This window comes from Culex quinquefasciatus, chromosome 1, assembly GCF_015732765.1.
Source record: "Culex quinquefasciatus strain JHB chromosome 1, VPISU_Cqui_1.0_pri_paternal, whole genome shotgun sequence".
Taxonomy (NCBI): domain Eukaryota; kingdom Metazoa; phylum Arthropoda; class Insecta; order Diptera; family Culicidae; genus Culex; species Culex quinquefasciatus.
Window position 1 is genome coordinate 730,432 of NC_051861.1, and position 7,944 is coordinate 738,375.

Consider the following 7,944-nt stretch of genomic DNA (forward strand, 5'->3'; position numbering starts at 1 on the left):
TTTCATTTTTGTCATTTTGGTAATTTTGTTCATTTTGCTCATTTTGCTCATTTTGGTTATTTTGGTCATTTCAGTCATTTTGATCATTTCGGTCAATTCGGTCATTTTGTTCATTTTGGTCATTTTGGCCATTTTGGTCATTTTGATCATTTTGGTCATTTTCGTCATTTTGGTCATTTTGGTCATTTTGGTCATTTTTGTCATTTTGGTCATTTTGGTCATTTTGGTCATTTTGGTAATTTTGGTCATTTTGGTCATTTTGATCATGTTGGTTCTTTTGGTCATTCGACCATTTTGGTCATTTGGTAATTTTGAACTTTTTGACCATTCAGGTGATTTTGACAATTTTGGTCGATTTTGGACATTTTGGTAATTTTGGTAATTTTGATCGACTTAGTATATTTTAAATTTTTGGTCGATTTGGACATTAACGTCTATTTGGGCATTTTAGCTATTTTTTCGATTTGATAATTTTTTTTTGTTTGGTTATTGGTTATTTTGGTCAAATTAGTCTTTGGGCCATTTTTATAATTTTAATCTTTTTGACCATTCAAGTAATTTTGGTCATGTTGGTCATTTGGATCCAGTTTTGAACATTTTAGTAGTTTAGTCGATATGGCCATATTTGTCGATTTGGTAATATAATGCGTTTTGGCATCTTTGATCATTTGGGCAGTTTTTGCCGTTTTGGGCATCCTGATTCTTTATCTTTAATATATTTAGAATATTATCACTCTTTTCATATAAAATCTATCCTTTAAATTTAAATAACTTGAAATTGCTCAATTTTATACTGATGATTTAAGATTTTTATTTGGCTCAATATAAACAACAAATTACAAAAAATCTAATAAATATTATCATGTTTCATACTTAAACAAAAATATCAACTGAATAAACTACTCATGTAAAAAAGAAAACAATAATAAATATAATTTAACATTATTTCAAACAATTCTGCACGGAGAAAAAAGAGTTCCCAAAATCGTGAACAAGTGTTCATGAAAATCGTGAACAAGTGTTCATGAAAATGGGAACCTCGAACAAAGTGTTCAAATCCCATGGTACGATTTTGAAAAACGTACCATGAAATTTGAACACTTTCTTCGTGGTTCTCATTTTCATGAACACTTGTTCACGATTATGGGAACTCTTTTTTCTCCGTGTGACGAGCTAAATAGATACACATCTTATTTTTTCAGAGTTTGTAATCGAGACAAATATCCTAATAGAACTCGTGAACATAATTTTGATGCAAAGATATAATTTAGAAACAGGTTCTTTCTGCATTAATAATGTCTCTACAAATAACCTTCAGAATACTTAGCTGAATATAATCAATCTTGAAAAAGTAGAGATATAAAATTGAATTCAAAAGAGATTATGATTTGCTTTTTATACTGAAACACTCAATGGAGAATATCATGCAATTTCCTTTATTTTTGTTATATTTAAGGCTGTAATGTAGACGGATAATAATTGATGATGATGTTTAATTTCAAATTAAACATTAGAAATTTTCTTTTAAAAATTGAAATTAAAAGTTTTTTAACAATTTGAATAATTTTTATCCATTTAGGTGATCTACTCGCACAAGTTTCTCAAGTTTGCCCCGAAAAATAACTGTTTGCGAAGCGCAAACACAGCACCGAACAAAAGCCATTTTTCGCCTCCCAGACAATTTTCCCTTGCTCAACTTTTCTTTTCAACAACGACACAAACGAGGGCTTCTCCCTTCTCGGTCGTCGTCGTCGTGTGCTTTTCCAAAATATAATATTGATTAAAATTTGAATATTTATTTCATAACGCGCGCCCGTTGTTTGCTGCTGACGCACATTTTCGGGGAGTGAGTAGTAGGGTCTTTCCATCATCTTGAAGGCTGAAATGGAAAAACTTTTGCCCTGCACCGGCGTTTTCGCGCCGGCTAATAATGGATGTAAATTAAAAATTCAAGCGCATAATTCAAGACTGATGCCCTGACAGCAGCTGTACCGAGAGTTCCCTTAATGAGTGCCGCCCGAAAAACTTTGTGAATACTTAGTGTTGCGCACACCGCCGTTCATAATTTATCGTTACACTTCTTTCGCGAAGCGTGACAGGCAAAAAATGCGAAGTAATGCTTGATGAATTTGTCCAGTGTCCGACGACGACGACGACACAGTCTAATTGTGTCCGAAAATACGGCAAGATCGCGATGGACGTCCTCGCCCGCCGAGCCTATCATGAAGTCATAAAATAGTGCGCACACACACCGGGTTTTATGGGGCCACTTAATTTGTATCAACGAACGTTGAGAAAAACATGCTTTCGGGGAGGGAGATTTCCTCCCAGGCACGAACTTGTCTCTTGGAAAATGGTCGTAAAATTATTTTTACTGTCCTAATTTATCGATGATATGACAGAAAATGGAAGCAAACAAGCTCAATCGGTCCCTTTGGAGTCGCGTTGGTGCTGACGGGGCGAAACGGCCCCATCTCAATTGCCAAGCTAAGTGAGGAAAATCGATTTTTATTGTTGTCGTCGGTAGAGTCGTTGGAGCATTCTGGTCACGTTTGGAGTACGATTCCTGTCTTCGCACCGTTTTGAACGTGGAAAAACTTACACTCATCCAATCAATGAGCCGGGAACGTGAGCAAAATTCTTGAGCGATGGTTGGGTTGTGTTTTGGAGGGGGATTCAGGGCACTCAAACATGAAATAAATCAACTAAAAGTAATATTGAACTACTTCTTAAGGAATTATGAATTTCTTGAAATTAGAAGGTATTTAATTATTTTTTTTTTGTACACCCAAAACAAAATTCACAGACATTCAGTGAAAAATAAAGGTGCAATTATTTCTGATTTGTTTTCAACCAAACCAACCTAGGATCGTCAAGCAATTGAAATTCCCGATACGCAGCGATGGCGTTGCCACTAAGGACGGAAGAAGCAATCAACTTCTGTCACGGTTCAAGAAACCACTTATCGTGTCTACCGCAACGGTGCACAGCTCGACTCGTCAGAACAAGAAAATTAATATCAATCCACAACAAGTTCGTCGAATGGCTGTAAAGTGGTTTCAATTAATTTTCTAGTCAGCTATCTTCGGCACCGGAGACGTGGCCGTAACCTGGAAACACCAAACGAATTTAATTTCACTTCTTCGTGTTTGGAGTTTTGTCATAATTAAATTCCTTCCATGTGCTGCCACCAACGCCAAGATAAATTATTTCCCGTTCCGAAATGCTTTTTTGGGAGAGCGGGAGATCTACACTGCGGAAATATTGTTTAATTAAGATTTTCGGATATCCTTGGCCTTTTAATTAAAATTTCCTCAGCTCACCGTTCCCCCCTCACTCAATCAGCTCCAGCAGGTGACTCTAATTGATGAAAATGGTGCCCTTTAACCACGTGGACGGAACAAATTTCGAGCCGTCCTCGTTAACGACGTGGATGTGTGAAAGGTTAAGTTGATTCACCACACTCCGTTTTCCCTCCAAGTCTCTCGACAAAGCCGGGGAGTGCAAAGTATTTATTTACAAAAAAGTCGTAAAATTTTAACAGCCCGGCCACAAAAATCAGTTATTATTGCCGTATCGTAAAAACCACAAGTTCGACGGGCTTGGACCGAGCCGTAACTCTCCCGATCGATCCGTCTTAGTGGGCCACGACGACTCCGAGTTCCGACAGCAGCTGATTGATGGATGGGCGGATAAGCCTACTGCGGTGACGGCGACGGCCTGGTTTGGATAGGGGGGAACGACGCCCAGATTGCATCCCAGACAGCATCACGTATGCACTGGAAATTCCGAGGGGTTGCCTCTGCTGCCTTGCACAAGGGTCGCCGGTAGAACACACCCAAGCAGGCCTTGGGGCTTGATGGGTAATTTTTACGGCCCATTTTAGATGTACTCTCTAGGTTTATGGGGTAAGGTACCTAGACAATGGCCTCGGGGAACCCGGACTGCAACGAGAGGAGGAGCAGGCAGTCATGTTGCAATTGTTGTCTGGTGGCCTTGTCTACCTCTTTCTGCCGTTTTCCGTTTTCCGGAGAGTCGTCGTCGTCGAAGGTTACGGCTTTTATGACCTTCGGGGGTGTTTGCGGGGTTTTTCGTCTTGAAGGTTGTAAAAAAAAAGTTTAATAGTTTTATAATGTGTATATTATGGCATATTTTTTCGTGCCCTCACTCTTCTCTCGAAGAGTTTGAGGAGTTTGTTTTCCTCGAGCCCGAGCGTCGTAAATCTGCCAATTTGTTTGTGCGCGCAAGATGTTTATATTGTTTTCGAAATTTGGCAGAAAGTAACGGTAGCTTGACGACGTCGGCTTGCCGTAATCAGTAGCCGGGTAAACAAACCATAAACAAGCCGGGAATGGTCGTTTTTCGGTGGTTATTTGAGTCAGTTCACAATGTTGCCACGGGAGTTGATATTTTTATGTCCCAATTGTTATGGTTCAATGTGAAATTCAAGACTTTCGATTTTTCGACTCGAACTCAGTTGGGTCTCATTTGCATTTTGATGAATGGTTTTTGAAACAAATTTATAAAGCGATTGCTTTTTTATCGATGTCAAGCATACAAAGGAGAAAGACAACAGAAATTATCTGAAATTATTAAATTATTTCGATAACTCATGCTAAATTTTATTCATTACCTTTTTCAAAGACAAGAGATTCTTCAAAAATATATAAGCGAGTTTTTACATTCTTTCAGTTCATAACTCTGATACCTGATTTCATTCCTCAAACAGTACATAAAAATGGAAAATGATATTTGTGATTGACTTTCGATTCAAAGTTTCGATTATTCGAAGTTCAATTATTTGAAAGTTTGTAAGGGACTTCAGATAATAGAATCACTTTTTTCTATTTTTTTTCTTCATTTTCTTGCTTTTAATATCAAACTCGAGTTCTGCGACCTCATTTTAATAAAATTTGAGTTGTTTATTGCCTGTTAGCATACCAAATATATTTTGTCGATATCTCAACAATCAAAAATAAGTGAACAAAACATTTTTTGGTTTTTCGAGGCTCAGTTATGAGAGGTCTGCAGATAATAGAATTTGGACTGTATCAAAATACAATAAGGCATTCTTACTCTATTTGGTTTGAATTTATTTATTTTTTAATAATTTGAACAATCTTGCTAGCAATGCTGTCTTATATTTTGATTAAATATTCGGATAATTTGAGCGAATACGTTTGACTGTGAAGAATAAGTTATCAAATTAGGAAGAGGAATTTTAATTAGATTTAAGATCTTGAGATTTACTTGACAAATGCAATCTTCACAACTGAAATGAATACAACCAACAGTCAAATCATTACCGAAAAAAATATCAAAATCATCGCAGAAAAATCAGTCCTCTCAGATTAAATTTTAATTAATTTACGACATCCCGAAGTTTTCTCTCATCCGAAAATAAGCTAAAAACCCTCGTATAATCAAATTAATTCTCGATTCCCACAGTCCATAAAATTATTTCTTTACGACGACAGAGCTCTCTTCAACGCCACCGCCGGTCGTCGCAGCATCTCGAGCTTTCTTCTTCATTTCCAACGGTTAATTTCCGCTATTCTTTTCAGAGCGTCGTCACCAATCTCCCCGCCCGAAAATCATCGTCATCGTCGTCTTGGCACCCACTGGCGCAATATCATTTGGGTGGGATCTTCTGATCAAAATTAGAAGATTACGGCGGAGGGGCTTTCCGGGCTCGCAGGCTCCATCAGAAATAAATTATTCAACGTTTGGCCGGGGGCCCTCCGGAGCGCTTCCGGGGAGGACTTCTTCACCAAAATGAGAAAATATCGATCCGGAAAATCCCACCCCTCCCTCCGAGCCCACCCTCCGGTAGTGTGGTTAAAAGGAAAATTGTGTAATCCAGCTCGTCGTAAATTTCAATAAAGATCATAAATTACCCTTTGAATTGAGGCTCTCGGGACCGGCCAGCAAACATATGAGGCAAAATTTTCCGAAATAAAGTAATACACGTTCGCATATATGAATTTCGGTCTTTTTTCTTCTGATATCAAAAAGTCCCTCCGGCATCACCTTGCTGCCGAGATGATGGAAAAACTTACGTAATGTGGTGCGCCCGGGAAAAAGTGCGTGTGCCACACTCCGAGCAAAGCCAAGGTATTTTCCGGGCCATTACACCAAGGCTCAACGGAAGCTGGAAATGCGAAAAAAATAAATTACACTTTTGGGTGTAATTTATTTTCCATGTAGCACAGAAGATAGAAGGGCCTTCTTTCTTTTTTGGTTTGCGAGGGGATGAAATAAGTAACTTTTTGGGCTACCAAACAGAAGAGAGAGATCTTATTTACAGATTGCCATATTTTCTGCGGGTCTTCGAGGCGCAACCCACAAACACTACGACGGATTGCGGAGGAGGAAATATTTATAATCGGCAGCGCGTGTAGATATAGAGGGAATAGGCCACCATCACATCATCAGCACTACCACAAAAGTGAGATTTGAATAAGCAACTTATAAAAGTGTGTAGCCCGCGCGCGTGCACCAATACCATCGCAGTAGGCGGCCATCCCAGTAGGAACCCCTCGCGTGTACGCTGTACAGAACGCGTCAGTGTGTACGTGCGTTGTACACGAGCCTACTGCGTCTTTGTGGTGGTGATGCTAACGTTAGGTGTCATTTTCATGAAGCCATGGTTACCGGCGGGAAAACTCAGCAGGCGCATGTCCGAATTATGATAATTTCTTGTGTTATACACGCGACCCACAATACCAGCGCCCGCCGTGTAGCTACACTGCTGTTGTACACGAATAGGACACAGGACACGTGACCTCCGGCACTAACACACGCACAAAAAACGTCAAACAAACCAAGATGGGTTCCGGTTGGGGTGGGAAAAATCAATATCCATTCAGCCGTGAGCCCAACCGTTTTCACAAACAATTTGATAACATTTGATTTTCCTATCGAGCCCATTTTGCCATTTTTATGACTGTTTGAAATCAAAAAAGAAATTGAATTTCCTTTTCTTCAATGCATTTAAATGTGAAAACTATGCCAAACCTTCTTTCCTTCCATTTCTCCCAAATGATATCCATTAGCAGTTATCGACACCCCAAACCCGATAGGAAAAATTCAAATTTCCAAACTATGAAGTCATCAACGAAACTTCAAGCTGTGCCTAGATAAGCGGGAATGCCACTCTCCATTTGCATTATCAACTTGGCCAAACGGCCACGAGGCTCATTTAAATATTTATGAAATATAATTTATCTCAGCCTGTGGTAAAATATGAAAACCTAAAAACCAGCGGGAGGTTTCTAACCTCGAAAAAATCACTCTCCCCCTACTGCGCTCTTGAGTGGAAACTATTTTCTGGTTCGGTTAGTTTTGGGAGCCGCTATTTCCATTGCAAATTTCTATTCTTAGCCTAATGAAGAAATAGAGGTAATGATCGCTAATTAAAATATGCATGCCAGGGGCAGAACGAGTCAAACCATGGAATGACTTATTCAAAGTTGGTTTACACGTGAGTTGTCATGCATCATTTTTTTAATTCTTGGATTGTTTTAATTTGTAAAATTATTTGTCTAATCACTGACCATAATTGTTTGATAAATGATTTTATATTGAAAATTAGAAAAATTTCCTTGTCAACGATTTCAATATTTACGACATAATCAAAAAAAATCTAAAATTTCTAAAAATTTTCTTCTCATAATTTTATTTGATAAAGTTTGAGCAATAGTGTTGGAAATAATACTTTCGATTGCTTCAATATCTTGAAAAATTGTGAAGTGTTTAGAGCTAAGTTTAAAAATTTGTGTTAAAGCTATTTATTGATGTGATATTTTATTGTTGAATTATTATCTTAAATCTTCAAAGAAAATCTATTGTTGAATAACAATTCATCGAAAAAAATCAGTTTTTAAATTGAAAAATAGCTTTTTTTTCAGTACATTCAACATTGTATTTTTCATAGCTTTCTGC

At 38.0% G+C, this 7,944-nt stretch overlaps 1 long non-coding RNA gene across 1 annotated transcript; it reads left to right on the forward strand.

Moving 5' to 3' along the window:
- Positions 1 to 1,200: 1,200 nt before the first annotated feature.
- Positions 1,201 to 5,984, forward strand: LOC119765257. Its single transcript, XR_005276601.1, has 2 exons — positions 1,201 to 1,277; positions 5,565 to 5,984. It is a non-coding gene; the product is annotated as an uncharacterized LOC119765257 (long non-coding RNA).
- Positions 5,985 to 7,944: the final 1,960 nt, after the last annotated feature.